Below are 17087 nucleotides of genomic sequence, written 5' to 3'. Positions count from 1 at the left end.
TGGCGGGGGGCAGCCTCTTCCCCTCCGGACACCCCCATGATCTCACTGGAAGCTCAAAGGCGGTGAGAGATGAACATGAGCTTCATTTCACCCTGGTGGCTTCCGGCTAAGCTGTGCTGGCTCTCACCTGCTGTCCTCCTTCACCTCACGTCCACCTGTGCTGCCAGCTGCCTGCCTTGCAGCACCAGACGTGTCACCCATTATATAGGGTCACAGATTATCATGTCATATATATATACATATATATACCTAATAGGGTTGGTTACCAGGGTTTGAGTAGAAAAGCAGAACCACTAGAGGAATGTGTGTGTGTGTGTGTGTGTGTATATATATATATTCTCCTATATATATAATATAGATTTATTTTTATATATAGCATATGTATTTATATATATATAAATAAGCACACAATATATACACATACACTATTAAGTGTCTGTTGAAGGAATGTAGAAATAAATGATGGGAATATTTTTATTTTATAGATGAGGAAACTGACCATGGAGAACTACTTACTGTCCAATAAGAATAAATATGTAACGATCCTAAGACTGAAGGCATCTGGCTTTGAGCCCAGTGTTCTTTCCACCGCCATGACGCCCCGTTTAGTCTATCTGGTCATCCCTTGGTACACAGAGGAGCTGCGTCTTTGCAGGTGAATCCCTGATCCCATCTCAAGCGCTCCATTCAGGTGTGAAAAAAACTATTCTGACCACGTGCTCCCTAAATAGCGTGGCACCAAGTTAATACCCACGCAGTTTAGGACAATAAAGCATGGCGAATGGACAACCTGGGAAGAAAATAGAGCCCTGATGAGCAATTATTAAGTTATTTGCATTAGAAAGAGTTCTATGTCTTGGAAAAAGCCCACCTTGCATGAGAATCAAACAGTCCTCTGTAAAGCAGAAAAACATCAGGAATTAGCTTCTTCTATCTCTTCTCTGTTCTCTACATTTTCTATTAAATCCTTCTCCTTTCCCAGAATAAGTCACAGGTAATGAATGGGTAAATAGTTCAGCCTTAGAACTAGACTTGCGTGTGATTTGGGGGAGAAGGGTAAACCCTATAAAAAGCCTTCCCAGGTGAGGTACTTCTAGATCACACCACTTCTTTAGCCTGTGTGTCACCACCCTGCCTCAGTTCTTACACCAGCACCCTATACTCCAGCCTCACATTTTCCCAAACATGTTCGGTTCTTTGTAGATCAGGCAGGCATTCCTTTTCTCTTCAAGCTGAAACACAAGTATTACCTCCACTGTAAAGCTTCCCTCAATTTCCCAGCAAAGTTGATTTTTCTGCCCATGTCCTTTTTGGATAGGCTTTGTCTTTCCCACTGGCAAGGAACTGATGGAGTTATCTTTATATACCCTAGTGCCCAGTGGAATGAGTATTGTGCACATACTCAGAAGAACAGAGATGCCATTTGTTCAAGTCGTGAAACCAAAGTGTAAAAGATGACAACATTCTGTCTCCTGAGTGGCAATGTGGTTACTGAATGCTATTATTTTGATGCCAAAAATAACCAGGCCCACGATATAGTTATCATGGTATTACTTTGTGCATAATTAATACAGTCACTTTTTTCCCACGCAAGATTCCACGCACAACTGGAGAAACAGTGTCCCTCCTTTATGCCAGCAAAGAACAGGAATGAGGTGACACAAACGTTCAGGAAAAGCACACACAAAATATTCTGCCTACAGTAATATAAGGCATGGAAACACGGTCCTGACTCCTGCTGTGAACATAAATCACAGTATATTTTACTTCTGTTAGGTTTTGTTTGGGTCTGCTTGTTTATGATTTCGCTTCGTTCAGTTTTGTTTCTCTGAATGTTTCTTTAGCTTTTAAACTCCTGGTGTAAATGGCGTAATCTTATCTCCAACTCAATACTGTTATCTGGTACAGCTAAATAAAAATTTAGTCTTAAGGAAATGAAACCGCCTTCCATTCTCACAAAGCCTAAATTTAAATATGTGTAACTCATAAGTCTTAATTTGCTCAAATTAGCCACACTACTTTCTCCTTGAGTGTTCTCTAACCACCCACAAGTTGACTCAATTCTGACCTGAACCAAAGGAGCAAGCTTCTGGATGTGACAATCCTGGCACATTAGCTCACAGCCTCTAAGACTCTGGCACCTTCTCAAATTTTAGTTGCAAGTCCAGGGAAGGATTTTATTATGCCATCTATAAATAGAACTCAATAGTACATGACAAGAACACTAAAAGGTCAGTTAATAACCTCATAGTTCATCAGGATGGCTGGGTGCGTCTTTCAGGTAAGTGCAAGTTGGTGAGTCTCATTAAGCTCTTGTTCAGCAGACTCAAGGCAGTGGCTCCCACATAGAAGAACCCTGAATCAGAGATCTACTAGAATTTTTGTGGTCCAGCCCTTATGCCAGGTGCCTTGTTTCTTGAGGCTACTTTGGCTTATTTTCCCAAAGTAGAGACAGAATGTCCTGAATGACTATTGTTCGGGACGGTCTCACATGAGATAAGTACATAGTTGTGAGAAGACTGCCAAGTCTGTGGGTGAGTAGCTATTTGGGTGGGGCGGAGGCAGGCAGAGCCCCTTAACTAATCAAGTACTAACCTAACCCATGTATTTAACCTCACAAAAATCCTCCTTTAACAGTGCTTCTCAAAATTGTCCATTAAAAAATCTGAAAAAACAAAAGAGAAATGACTATATTACCGTTATCCCTACCCAAAATCCTAGGAGATCTGAGAATATGACACATCGGACTGAGCCCAAGCTCAAAATATTCCAGTCTTATGATTTTTCTTTAAAATATATACTGCATTACAAAAATAATTACTTAACCTGCTTATCACTTAAATGACTTAGTTCGTCTATTCTCCAACCAAACTGTTGAGTTAAATTAACGCTTCAAAAAGATACACCATGTTTACCTTGTGGCTTCTCAAAGCTCCTAGCATGTTGCCACTACTGTGAACATAGTCATTGGGGGGCAGGCCTCATACATATGAAAAATAAACTACACATACTCAGCCATAAAAAAGAAAGAAATCATGCCATTCGCAGCAACATGGATGGACCTAGAGATTATCATACTAAGTGAAGTAACTCAGACAGAGAAAGACAAATACCATATGATATCACTTATATGTGGAATCTAATTTTAAAAATGACATAAATGAACTTATTTACAAAACAGAAACAGACTTATAGATATAGAAAACAGATTTATGGTTACCAAAGGGGAAATGTAGGGGAGAGGGATAAATCAGGAGCCTGGGATTAACATACACACACTACTATACATAACATAGATAACCAACAAGGACCCCCTGTATAGCATAGGGAACTCTACTCAATATACTGTGACAACCTATATGAGAAAAGAATCTGAAAAAGAATGAATATATGTATATGTATGACTGAATAACTTTGCTGCACACCTGAAACTAACACAACGTTGTAAATCAACTATACGCCAATAAAATTTTAAAGAAAAGAAAATATATAAACTACACAAAAATCTAGGAGAGAATATATAGTAGCTGAAATATATGGTATAGAAAGTGAAGTTAAGAGATAAAGCCATTAGAAGGCTGGACTGTGGTGTCTTTTTCTTTGCCTGAATTAAAAGAAATCATTTTCTCTTTGTCCAGGTTGCCTTATTAAAAAATTGTAGCACTGAAAATGCTGTATTAAATTACTGGATGCTTCGATACAAAAATGATGGTATTTTTAGGCATCTCCATCTTTTGGAATCTTAAATGTATATAATGAGTATAATATAGTTAATTTCTTTTACAGAAACTGAAGCTTCAAGCTTAGAATGTCTAATAATGGTAGGGCAAAATACAATCATAGTGAAGATGCCCTGTGTTCCTGGGATGGGTTATTTTATGTATCAGTTTGGCCAGGCCACGGTGCCCGGTTGTTTGGTCAAACGCCATTCTGGATGTTGTTGTGAAGGTGTTTGTTAGATGTGATGAACATTTATGATCTGTAGATTTTAAGTAAAGTATTGATAGATGACCCTCCATAGTGAGGGTGGGCCTCATCCAACAGGTGAAGGGATTAGGAGCAAAGACTGAGGTTTCCCAAAGAAGCTAGAAGAAGCAGTTCTGCCTCAAGGCTGCAACATACCTGAGTTTCCTGCCTGCTGGCCTACTCTGCAAATTTTGCAAATTTTGGACGCAAGACTGCAATATTAACTCTTAATTTCCAGATTGCCAGCCTACCCTACAGATTTCAGACTTGCCAGCCCTCACAAACATATGACCCATTCCTTATATTAAATCTCTTTCTACCTCTCCTCTCTCTATATATGTATCCTATTGGTTCTATTTCTCTGGATAACCCTGATACAGTCACCAATAAACAATTGGTAAAGAAAACAATAATTCTAAGGGAACTGTCAGAGTAAGCTTCTGGCAACAAAAAATCTCGTAAAAGAGTTCATAGTAAAAACAATATTTCAGTGCCTAAAAGTTCTGAATTCCAAAAGCATACCCAGGACAAGAGCAACATGCCACAAATTTGTCTATCAATCACCTTATTGCTTTCGTGAAAAAAAGTTCAATTCGTTGGTGTGCTCATCATATCTCATGTTATCATGGTACTAGGTCATTGAATTGCCCTTAATTATTTGCAGATCTGCCTTTTTCTGCCAGACCGAGGGCAAGGACCAGGTCTTTGTCATCTTGGTACCAGACCCAATAAATGATTATTGATTGCATTGGAACATGGTTCTAATTTAAAATGGAGTATAATGAAAAATGAAAATTCATTGTGATGAAATATGTTTTTGTCATGTGTGCTGGAACATACTTTTTTCTTTAAGTACAGAAAGAATAACTGAATGCTTCTTTTTGAGTTAAAAGAATAAATCTTATGGAACATAATCTAAAGCCATGCAACCGTTTGAAGTCTTTAAAACTATACTCATATTTTACATAAAATCAGAACTTGAGGTGATACTTCTGGACATTGTTAAGGTAAAAATCACCTTCTTTATGTGGAACTGTTGGGTAAATCTATTTTGGGGCTCTTTCTTAGATGATTGACTTTTTTCAGTTTTCCTTTGCATCTGTGGACAGTTTCAGGTCTACTTTTGAAAGAGAGTGAATGTGGAGCCAATGTAACTAGAAAACATTTTAAAAGTAGAAGCCTCTTTAAAATGCTATACACATTGTGCATCTGAATCCTTGATTTTAGAGTAGAAAACCCTGGAGGGACAGGAAGAGAAAAGAATCGATCCCATCTTTTTCACTGAAGAGCAGCTATAAGAAAAAATAAAGTCATCCACCGCTTATGTTTAAATAACTACAAAGTCCAGGGTACGTATGGCCTAAAAATGATGAGAGAAAGAATTCTCCTCCAAGTCCGCTGAGGCTGGCCAGCTAAGAAAGCAGGATGCAAATGTCCCTGCAGAGGAATCCTCCAGTACAATCATTACAGGGTGTAGACAAGCCATTTTTTTTCCTGAAGCTGAGCTCTTGGGCCTAGAAACTGTAACCGAAAACAACCGATCTGAGTTTATTTCCACGTTCCTCGATGCTACATACTGAATGCTTGTATCCTCCCCAAATTCATCTGTTGAAATCCTAACCCCCCAGTGTGATGGATTTAGGAGGTGGGGCCTTTGGAAGGTGATTAGGTCATGAGGGTGGAGCCCTCAGAGACCCCAGAGAGCTCTCTCGCCTCTTCTGCCATATGAGGACACAGTGAGAAGACAGCCCTATATGAACCAGGAAATGGGTCTCACCGGATACCAAATGTTCCAGCACCTCGATCTTAGACTTCCAGCCTCCAGAACTGTGAGAAATAAATGTTTGTGTTTAAACCACCCAGTCTGTAGTATTTTTGCATAGCAGCCCTGATAAACTAAGACCGTACGCATCTCAGAAGGACTGTTTGTTTCGAGTCCTTACTCCCACGGTTTCCAACAAAGTGACCATTTGAAGATGCTAAGACCCGGCGGGTGACTTTTCGGTCATTACTTGCTAAAATCTGAGAGGGGGTACATCCTAATCAGAAGAGAGGCATTTGGAGAAAGCCTTCTAATGGTGTTTACCACCCAATAAATCTACATTTGCTTTGTCTGTTGGCAACAGCTGGCATGAGTTTCTGTGTTGATGAGATTGGTGTGTTCCTTACAAGTCTCATTTGGTGAGTAGCAGGTCATTACCTCAGCACAGCCTTGGTGTTCAGATACCTTTTTATTTTTCCATCGGTCAAGCTGGAGGAGCCAGGTCTTCATTTACCCTCATTTCCCACTTCGGTCTTTTGTTTATCACCATCACCTGCTTGCCATACACAATATTTTTCCTCTCTTAACTATTCAAATCTATACCTACCCTGATCTTTCCCAACATCTCAAAAAAACATCTCAGACGTATTTAGCTTGCAGAATCCTCTCCATCTTGGAAAAAAATCCTGGCACAAAGATTACCTCATCCGCTACTACTCTTCCCTCTGTAACTTGCTTCAGCCACACTGGGCTCCTTGTGGTTTCTCGAATATGCCCAGCACGTCAGAGCTCTGCACTGGCTGTTCTGTTCCAAGGTATCCACCTTGCCCAATTCCTCACCACCTCCAGGACTTGGACCAAATTTCACCTACTTACTGAAGCTCTCTCTGACCATCCTATTTAAACATGTAAACCTGTGTCAAGCGGCTTTGGCGATGGTCCCCAGTGATCCTTGCCTCCTGGGGTTCATACTTTTGTGAAATTCCCTCTCCTTGAGGGCTGGCTGGAACAAGTGACTCATTTCTAATCAACAGAATATGGCCAAACTGAGGCGATGTCATGTCCAAGATCAGGCTAGAGAAAGACTCTGCCCTCTGTCTTGCCTGTTTGCTCACTGGAGCTAATGGAAACCAGCTGCCATGTTGGGCGCTGTTTTATGGAGAGGCCCAAGTGGCAAGGAACTGAAGGAGGTCTCTAGCCAACAACTAGTAGAGACTGAGCCCCCCATCCAACTGCCCCAGAGGAGCCAAATCCTGCCAAGTACCATGTGATTAAGCTTGGAAGAGAATCCTCCCCCGGGCGAGGCTTGAGATGCCTGCGGTCCCACTGGACTCTGTGTCTGCAGCCTGACAGACCGTGCTCCAAAGGACCCAGATAAGCCTGGCTTCCTGACCAACACAAACTCGGAGATAACAGATGTTTGTTGTTCTAAAATAACTCATACAATATTCTCACTCCTCCCCCTCCCACACCTAATTTCTTCCCCTATTGTTTTCCTCCATAAAGACTTATCACCTTTGACGTGCAATTTATTTTACTTATTGATAGTCTCCGTCAACATCTACTAAAATACAAGATTCATGAAGGCAGGGACTTTTGTCTTTTTCTTTTCATCAATATATTTTGATGTCTAATTAGTGCCTGGCACACAGTAGTCAATCAATAAATATGTTAAATAGATGAAGTGTTGTATCACTCAATGACAAATTATCTGTTTTTCCTCCTTCACTAATGTTAAGTTCCTAAGGAAAATGGTTTCATTGCAATAAATCATCTCCCACTGAACCCTCCTTCTTTAGGACTTTTTTATATTTAATAAATATTTGTTGAGAGGATCATCAGTAAATAAATTAGAGAAAAGTGGATTTTTTCGCTAAGTGCAATAACAATCAAATCAGGGAAATGACCAGATGACCCATTAACTCCATGTTAGTGTCTTATAGAGGTCAAGGGCTTGAGACTATGGTGGCGGGGGAAAAAAAAAAAAAAGAATCCGAATTCTAGAGTTTCTTTTTTCACAGACAAAATGTAGGTCATTGCCTTCTTAAGAACATTAACTTAGTTCTTTCCCATTATTCAAAACAATGGTACTAGCAGGAAAAACAAAGAGCAAAATGTCCTCCATTCTGGAAGAACTGCTTTTATCAATGTGACATAAATGCCTAGGAAAGAAGAGCAGTGTCAGTCATCACCTTATAAAAAGAATCAGGGTAGCTTCTTCAGGATTAAGTTTTCCGCTACCGTAGAGGGATGGAGCCGTGATGATAGGTATCCCGTCGGTTTGTTGAAACCGATATCTGTGGAGAAAACATCACTCGTCGGTTCAAGAGAGAGGGTCTTGGTCACCCGTCTGTGTTCTCAGCCACGTCCTCGGACAAAGATCATATGTGTGAGACCTTCTGGGGACATTTCCCTTTTGCTGTTTGTATCAAGCCTAATAACTCTTAGTATCATAATGTTAGAAAAGGTAGGATATCATCTGGTAACGAGAAGCACATGCATTGTGGAATTCACACAAGACTGAGTTTGAAGCTTAGACCTGAAGCAGTTACGTGACTTTCCCAGATAACACAGCCAGAAAGTGGAAAACCTAATCTTCATCTATAAAATGAACATAATAGCTCCTTTCAAACTTGTAGTGAAGACCCAATGAATATCGTATTTAATCATCCAGAACATAGTAAGCACATAAATGCTTACTTCCCCAAGCTACCATAGAAATATTTATAGTCTATGTGATGCCTGAAATAATGACATTTTCCATCCACTGTTCCTAAAGTTAGATTTGAGGCCACTTTTCCTAGAACAAGGAAGTAACTGAAGGATAAATTCACAGGGGACAAAAGCTAAACAGTTTGTTAAATGATGGGTTTTACGAATTCAAAAAAGAAATGATTCAACCAAATCCTTGGGTGGTCTTGGTTATAAATATTTATTCTAAATACCCTTTATATATCTGTTGTTTTTCCAAAAACTCTACCTTATGCTATTTTCTAACTTTCAACTCATTTATATCCAAGTCTTGACGTGGACTCACCATTCACATGCACAATGGAAAAAACAGATTTTTCAGTGTCCTTTAAAACTCTTGTTCTTTTGCAAATAAAAATGCACTTATTTAGGAAAATGCATTAGAATAGCATCGTGAGTGTCCCTTCCACTTCAGTCTTTTCTTCCAGTTTCAAATGTTGTCATGGTCTTGTTTTGCATGGGATTAATGCCTCGATTTTATCACAGTGCTCATGTTCTAAAAATAAACTTAAGCAGGAATTACGTCTATCAGTTACTCTGGTCCTCTCACTGTCTGTGTCTGTCTCTGTTTCTCTCTCTCTCTCCCTCTTTCTCCCTCTCTGCTGATTTGAATTGAATTGAACTCTGGACCCTGTTCACCTTTAAGCTTATTTTTGGCTTAATTTCAGGAACTCTTAAATGGCATTCCACAAAATAGCTGTGGCTTAGGCATTTCAAGTCACTTTGTTGGTTAAAATCTGACTTACAGAGTGGTTGGTCTACCGTTTCCAAAGTAAAGTGGCAAAGGTACATTAATATATTGTTTTCTTCTTAAGAGAGTGGTTGGTCTACAGTTTCCAAAGTAAAGTGGCAAAGGTACATTAATATATTGTTTTCTTCTTAAGGGTCTGTCTCTTGTAGCTGTAAGGGTAGTGTTTAGCACAAATACTCCAGTCTTATTTCCCTAATGACCTTTCAGTTCCTATGACTGTATAAGAGTATAATGCAAATGACCAAAATCCATCAGCTTTATAAGAAAAGTTCTTGTTTACCACCTATATCCAGCAACAAGGGAGACAATTTGATTTTATATGCTAAAGAATTCATGGTGTCCAGAGAGCAAGAATTGATAAATCTGTAATTTTCTGAATAGATACTCAAAGACAAAAGTTCTAAGATTTTAACGGACAAGAAAAAAGCCTTAGAGAAATTACAATAAACACAACAGGAGAAAATTCTCTACTTCGAATCTATGTTAAAATAAGTCTATATATGTCCCTCCCAATCTCCCAATTCATCCCACAGATACACTAATATGTATAAAATAGATAACTAGTAAGAACCTGCTGCATAAAAATAAATAAAATTAAATAAATAAATAAGTCCAGAAAAATGGATGTTTTTATTTTCTCTCATATAACTATATATAATTCTTAGAAAAAATTAACCTATTTTTCTTGAAGTTTTTTTAGGGGATGTTTAAACACACATTCCAAAGCTTGAAGCCATATATTCATAAATGTATGCATATCTACAGATGCCATGATTTGCTTTTGATAGAAGTTATAGAATACTCCGTCTGGTATTAAATATGGGATAGAAGGAAGTCACTTTTAGACACCTACATCTACAGTGGCACATAAGCTCTCTTCAGTCAACTCTCTCAAGACCAATTTGAAACTGTTTTTGACCAAAGTTTCAAAAGAACTCAAGGAAAATGACACACAGACTCCTACTTAAAGCCCTTGCATAGGAAATTACATTCTCTTAACTGCATTTAATTCAACACTAATATTTACATTGCTGGATACAAAGCATTGCTGCTTCCTAATCAAATAGGCCAGCGTGAGCAAAACATAGGCTGGATGACTTTGAATAATGACAATAATAGAGCAATGCTTACCTGGGTTCACTGTCTCCACAGAGGATCTACGAGCTGGGTGCTCACGGCTGGGCAATGGTAAAAATGTTCTTTAGTTAATAATACAGGAAGGAAAAGCTCCAGACACCAAGAACCTGGGTTAACCATTGACACTGGTTGGTTCCTACAGCTCCACCCTGGGAATCTACATAGGCAGCCCTTGGCATCTTATAAAGCAGGCAATAGCCGGTCAGCTGAGCACCTCTGTACCACAGGAGAAAGGACGGGGAGAAGGTCACCCAAGCACACCCTGACTCACTTTTCACTCGGGCTGGGATACAAAGGAGGAAGATTTCCTGGGCCAGGAATATGTTCAACTATGCCTGTAAGTGACTCAAATATTCACCAACAGGGTTATTGGGAGCTAAGTTTTCAGACTTGGTCTGAGCAATGCAAAGAAGCTCTTTTCACCAGAGTTCTTTGTGTACACCTTAGCAGGTCAGGGTTGAGATGGGATGCCAATGAAAACTGAGACAAGACAACCAGAAACAGCTAAGCAGCCACTCATCCCTTTATTCAACATGCCTTTAATGATCATTTACCCCACGCAGCGCAGTTCCAAAGAACCGGCATCCACAGTTGAATAAACCTTGGTAAACAGAAGACAGAGATGGAGGCTAAAGGTTTGCCCCACACGCACCAACCTCAAGAATCAGAGTTTAAGACAGATGATGAATAAACCACAGGCTGTTGTCCGGATCCAGAACGTACAATCTGACAGTTCCTCTGCCCCAGCAATTAGTCCTCAGGGATGAAACAAAATGTTGAGGTGCTCATGGGGTCAAGCTGGCTGACCAGGAGTCACAAAACTGATTAATAAGTGAAGAGGTGGTAGAGTCTAGAGTAAGTTCCCAAACATGTGAAAGGCAGCCACAAGAAACTAAAGAAATAACCACCCAAGCTCTTCAGAACCTGGGGCAGCTGTATCCAGGAGATTGCAAAAGGAGTTCTGTGGTGGCAGAGGAATTAGCATTTTTCTTTACTCCAAAGAGCATTGGTAGCATGGGGATCTGGGAGGGCCCATCTCGTTTGGTTCACCCTCCAAATTTAAGGGGCCATGTCTAGGTTTTGACCGTAGTTGCTGTTTGGGGGTTGTTTGGTTTTGTTTGCATTTTTAAAAGCATGAACTCTTTATTTTTTTTAACATCTTTATTGGAGTACAATTGCTTTACAATGTTGTGTTAGTTTCTGCTTTATAACAAAGTGAATCAGCTATACATACACATATATCCCCATATCCCCTCCCTCTTGCAGCTCCCTCCCACCCTCCCTATCCCACCCCTCTAGGGGGTCACAAAGCACCGAGCTGATCTCCCTGTGCTATGCAGCTGTAAAAGCATGAACTCTTGAGGAAGCAGTAGTGGATTTCAAGGTTGGTGCTGTCACTTACTGGCTCTGTGACATTGGGAGCTGCTTAATCTCTCTGTATCCCAGTTTCCTCATCTGTAAAATGGGAATAATAATCATAACAACAACAGCTCCTATTCAGGCTGATACTCAGTGTTCCAAACCTGTTAGCTATCAATCAGGTTTTGACATTCTCATAGGAGCACGTGATTTGCAACCTGTTACACAGTAACCGGTAGAAGAGTTTGAACCCTCCAAGGGACGGATCTTTTAAATCACCCATAAATGTCAGGGAAGCAGTGGACCCCGAGGTCAACTTTTCTGCCAAGAAATCTGAAGACTGGAGAAATGTCTACATTTCCATACAGATCGAGGCCACTTTCGTGGTGGTGTATGCATAATAAGGCCGACGTGATTGCTTAGTGAGTATTATCAGTTACCCTGCTCAGTTCCCGGCTTTTGGAAAGCTAAGGTTCCTTTATCAGTGGTCCATCTGAAAGGACTTAAAAGAACAAAACACACACATAACTCTCTCTCCTCTGCAAGGACAATCTCAGGGAAGGTGGCTTTGTTTAGGTGAGTGTTCGGACTGATAGGAGAAGATGAGGCCGCTAAACACGGAATAAAAAAGACGAAAGAGAGGAGCAGGACAGGAGAAAAGATGGGGAAACTGGACGGCATCCCAAGTCCGAGTCAGATCATCACTGCGCGCCTCATTCCTTTGTTTGAAGTAAATTCCCAGAACACCAGACACACCCATACTCACATGTAAGCAGAAAAACACTTTCTAAAGCCAAAAAAAATGATTCTCTGGATTGGCTTTTCTGTTGCATCCTATGCTTCCTAAATCTACCTTAACTGAAAATTTAATGTATTGAAGTTCAGCTTTGGGGAGCTGCAATCCCCCCGAAACACAGAGAGAAACTGAGGTAAATTGAAGGGGCCTGTTTTGTTTTAAGATTTGTCGAATGACAAGATGAGGAAAGAATCCATGACTTGAATATAAGAAGTTGGATACATGATCTCTTTTTCAATCATCTGTACTTTACTGCTGTCTGGTGATTTTAGTAGTGGTCTAAAAAGAAGATAGACTCTAAAAAGAAGATAAACTATACCAATTCTATATACTATACAAAATTCTAGAGTCTAGAATTGAGGTATTACTATTCTAAATCTGTCATGGACAAAATGTTTTGTTTGTTTGGTCTTACTCCTGTTTTTGTAAGACCTGGGAACTAAGAATAGTTTTTACATTTTTAAATGGTGGGGGGAAAATGAGAAGAGAATAATATTTTGTGATATGAAATTTATATGAAATTCAAACTTCAGTAACCATATACAGTTTTATTAGAACACAGCCCCACTCTTTCATTCATTTACATCTTGTCCACGGCTGCATTCACCCTACAACAGTAGAATTTGATGACCCTCAGAGCCTCAACAGACACCATGTGGCCCTCAAAATCTCCAATATTTAGTATCTGGCCCTTTACAGAGAAATGCTTGCAAATCCCTGAGCTAGCTAAACTATGCAATTCCCTCTTCTCCAAAGACACTGATCGTCTTTTCTGATTAATGAATAACACAGGGTTAACTCCAAGCCAACTGAATTTCTACAATTTAGAATCCTATCTTTTTTACATCCAACTCAGCAGTTGTGCTCCTTGGTATTTACCCAAAAGAGTCAAAAACCTACATCTACACAAAAACCTGTACACATATATTTATAGCAGTTTTATTCATAATTGTCCATACTTAGAAGGAACCAAGACATCCTTCAGTAGGTGAATAAACAGTGGTACATCCAGACAATGGAATATTAAGCAGTGCTATAAGGAAACAAACTATCAAGCCATGAAAATACATGGAGAAACCTTAAATGCCTGTTACTAAGTGAAAGAAAGCGATCTGAAAAGCCTACATAATGTGTGATTCCAACTATATGACATTCTGAAAAAGCGAAAATTATGGAGGTAATAAAAAGATCAGGAGTTGGTGAGGGGTAGAGGAGGGGAGAGATGAATAGGCAGAGCACAGAGGGTTTTCAGAGCAGTGAAAACACCCTGTATGATATTACAGTGATGGATATATATCATCATACGATTGTCTGAGGCCATAGAATGTACAACACCAAGAGAGAACCCTAAAGTATACTATGGTGATTCCTTGGGTAGTTACGATATGTCAATGGAAGTTCATCCTTAGTAAAAACAAACAAACAAAAATGTACCTTTCTGGTGAGTGATGTTGGTAGTGGTAGAGGCTAAGCCTATGTAGCAGGAGAGGGTATACGGGAAATCTCTCTGCCTCCCCTCGATGTGACTGTAAACCTAAAACTGCTCTAAAAAATAGTCTTGAAAACAATTCTATCTTTCCTTCAAGGTTCCTTTTACTAACTCCTTCCTTGCCTACTATAAATATCAATTCACAGTTTATTTAAAAAATAATCTTTAAAAAGAATAAACTTTTTAAAGGCACTATCCCTTCCAATCTATACGTTGTGGTTTTTTGGTTGCATGTGTCTCTTCCTTCCCCAAATTTTAAATTCTAGTGGGTAAGGATTGACTGGATCTTATCCATTGCTGAATCCAACAAAGTGTCTAGCACAAAACAGTAACACAATAGATACTAAGGAATTAATGCTTTTTTTAAGTAAGTAAGCATACCATATTTGGAGACCAGAGACTTATTGACTGACTGACTGATCTTACTCTCCTTGACCCTTTTCTTCAGTTCACTGTCTCAACCAGCTTCCCTACAACCCCTTGTCCATTTCCACCTCTCCGAAGGCCCGAGACCCTTTTGCTGCCCTTATGCTCCACCCAACATCATAATCGCTGGATTGTGCCTGAGTTTTTTTCTCTCTTTATCATCCCATCTCTCACAATTTTCCTTCCTGGTGTCTCATTTCCACTTGAAGGACTGTGTTTTACCATGTTCCAAGCCCTTCAGAATATACACAATAAGAGGCAAAGGGAAAAAAAAGTTAACTTGAATTTGCTTCCTCAAGGAGAAATCCAGTTCAGCATTGTTATAAGCAGATGCGCACTATTCCAGCAAAAGATTTAAATACAAATGATGCAATTTACTGTATCATTCAAAAGAGCTTGATACACTGAATGAATCACGCTAACAGGTTAAGAGCTGCGTTATCCTTCCCAGAGGAGGGAAAAAATCGAGAGAATACCTTCAAGAATCTCTCTTGGATATTCAAGTTACGTATGTTTATTGTAGATACTATGAATAAAAGTGCAAAGGAGGCAATAAAATTAATCACCAGCCTCAATTTCCTTTGGAAAAGTTATTTCCAGTCTTTTTTCCTTTTGGTTTAAGAAAAAAATTGAGATTCAATTATATTCACAATTTTGAATCTTGCTTTTTAACCTTTGTCAAGGAGTTCTTGTCTTAATGCAAAAGAATGCATTCGTAGCCATGGAATTTCCGACATCCAGGAGAAGCAGTTGAAGCAGATCTTTCGGAGCATGTGCTGGCTTCCTTGTACTCCCCAGTCATGCCCACATTTACTGATAGGATTTACTCTTGAGTTGTGGGCATTAACTGAAACTGTGCCCTGAGAGAGCTCTGTAAACTGTCCAGCATGCCATGTGAAGGTGTGCCCAAACACTGTGTAAATCCTATTTCTCTGGACGAAGTGCTTATACACTGAAAAGCGGTCACTCTCCTCAAGGAAGCCTTATGGGAATGGAAATTGCATCAAAGGCGGTTGATCGGATTTCAAAGGATGCCCTTATTTTAAAGACTATTTTTCTTTTATGAACTCTTTCTCTGCCTCTCCAAGGGAAGCCGGTGAGACAATTACCTGAATAACCCAAACCCCTAACTAACTTCATTGCCACGTGGATTATTTCATTAGGAAACATGTGAGGGAGATTCATTTACCTACATAATGTCCTCAGTTCGTCTTCAGTGTTCATATGGCAGCAAAACCCTCCCTCCCCTCCTTATGCCCCTCTTGTACACTTTCAAACTGCAGGGAGGGATTGTAAAAAGGAAGGTCCTCGTTACTTCCTTCTCTTCCAAGACATTTTTTTTTCTAATGCTTTCCTCCCCCCAGCTCCCCAATAAGAATTAAAAGTGGTATTTCTTTTGACAGCTGGTAACTAATCCCACCTTAGCAGGAAAGAGAACAGGAAGCCAGCAAAGGAATTTTCCATTCCTATGTCTCTTTCAATTTTTTTCCACATCAGGTACTTTTCAAAATCTAGACATTTCCCGTGAGCCTGTCTATCTTCTTGTTTTGTCTACTAGAGTCACATGTTCTTAACTTCTGTGCCGGCTACGGAGAAGCCTGACGGAGCTGAGGTTTGTCTTCGGAGGGGGTAGAACTTGAGAACCTTTGAATCTCCAGAGGGAATAAAACTGAAATGCGATGCCTTTGCTTATACAAACAGGATTTTTCCTGTTGTAAAGTTCACACAGCTAGTCCCACAAACCACAAATCAAAGTGCCTCATGTTGTAAAGAGAACTACAAAAGACTTTTTTTTTAAATAAATTTATTTAATTAATTTATTTATTTATTTTTGGCTGCCTTGGGTCTTCGTTGCTGCGTGTGGGCTTTCTCTAGCTGCGGTGAGCGGGGGCTACTCTTCGTTGTGGTGTGCGGCTTCTCATTGCGGTGGCTTCTCTTGTTGCGGAGCACAGGCTCTAGGCACACGGGCTTCAGTAGTTGTGGCATGCGGGCTCAGTAGTTGTGGCACGCGGGCTCAGCAGTTGTGGCTCGCGGGCTCTAGAGCGCAGGCTCAGTAGTTGTGGCGCACGGGCTTAGCTGCTCCACGGCATGTGGGATCTTCCCGGACCAGGGCTCGAACCTGTGTCCCCTGCATTGGCAGGCGGATTCTTAACCACTGCACCACCAGGGAAGCCCTACAACTGACTCTTAAAGTAAGTTTCTGCTCACCCATCTTTTACCTGCCAGACTGCCTTCCTTGATTCCTTCCTTCCTTTCTCCTCCTCCCTCCTTCCTTTTCTCTGTTTCCTCCTTTTTAAAAAAAAAATACTAGTGGATTCTGTGTATTCTGCTATGTTCCAAGTTTTCCAGAGAGTATATGATAAGAAGTGGGGGAAAAAGGAAAGAATAATCAACTTGAATTTGTTTCCTCAAGGAACATCCATTTGAGCCTTTTCATAACCTAAGGTACAATATTTCAATAAATGATTTTTTTAAATGGTGAAATTATAATTTCCTAAAGGTGGTGATTTATACAAAATGGGAATGAAATGCATCTATGTCAGTGGGTGTCATTTCAAATGAAATAATTTAATGAAGATGCTGTCTACTGCAGCCTGTTTGATTCTGTATAAATAAAAGCATTGCTCTAAAACTGAAGATGACTTTTTTT

The 17087-nt window shown here is 39.9% G+C and overlaps 1 protein-coding gene across 8 annotated transcripts in view; it reads right to left on the bottom strand.

Moving 5' to 3' along the window:
• The window catches only part of KCNJ16 (potassium inwardly rectifying channel subfamily J member 16), a 151711-nt gene that overhangs the window by 44883 nt on the left and 89741 nt on the right, over nucleotides 1-17087 (bottom strand). For 3 of the 8 annotated variants that reach the window (XM_059906463.1, XM_059906464.1, XM_059906467.1), the window contains exons 1-2: nucleotides 10362-10466; nucleotides 7921-8025 (exon numbers count right to left, since the gene is read on the bottom strand). The exons of 1 other annotated variant lie outside the window; for it this stretch is intronic. The gene's annotated coding sequence lies outside the window, so the exon portion shown is untranslated. Of the gene's footprint in view, nucleotides 1-7920; nucleotides 8026-10361; nucleotides 10468-17087 lie in introns of those variants that run through there. 4 more of the 8 variants (XM_059906466.1, XM_059906471.1, XM_059906468.1 and 1 more) reach the window with 2 other exon arrangements.

The sequence above is a fragment of the Balaenoptera ricei genome, chromosome 20, assembly GCF_028023285.1.
Source record: "Balaenoptera ricei isolate mBalRic1 chromosome 20, mBalRic1.hap2, whole genome shotgun sequence".
In the NCBI taxonomy this organism is placed as follows: Eukaryota; Metazoa; Chordata; class Mammalia; order Artiodactyla; family Balaenopteridae; genus Balaenoptera; species Balaenoptera ricei.
The sequence above is the reverse complement of the archived record's forward strand: the minus strand, read 5'-3'. Positions and strand labels throughout refer to the sequence as shown.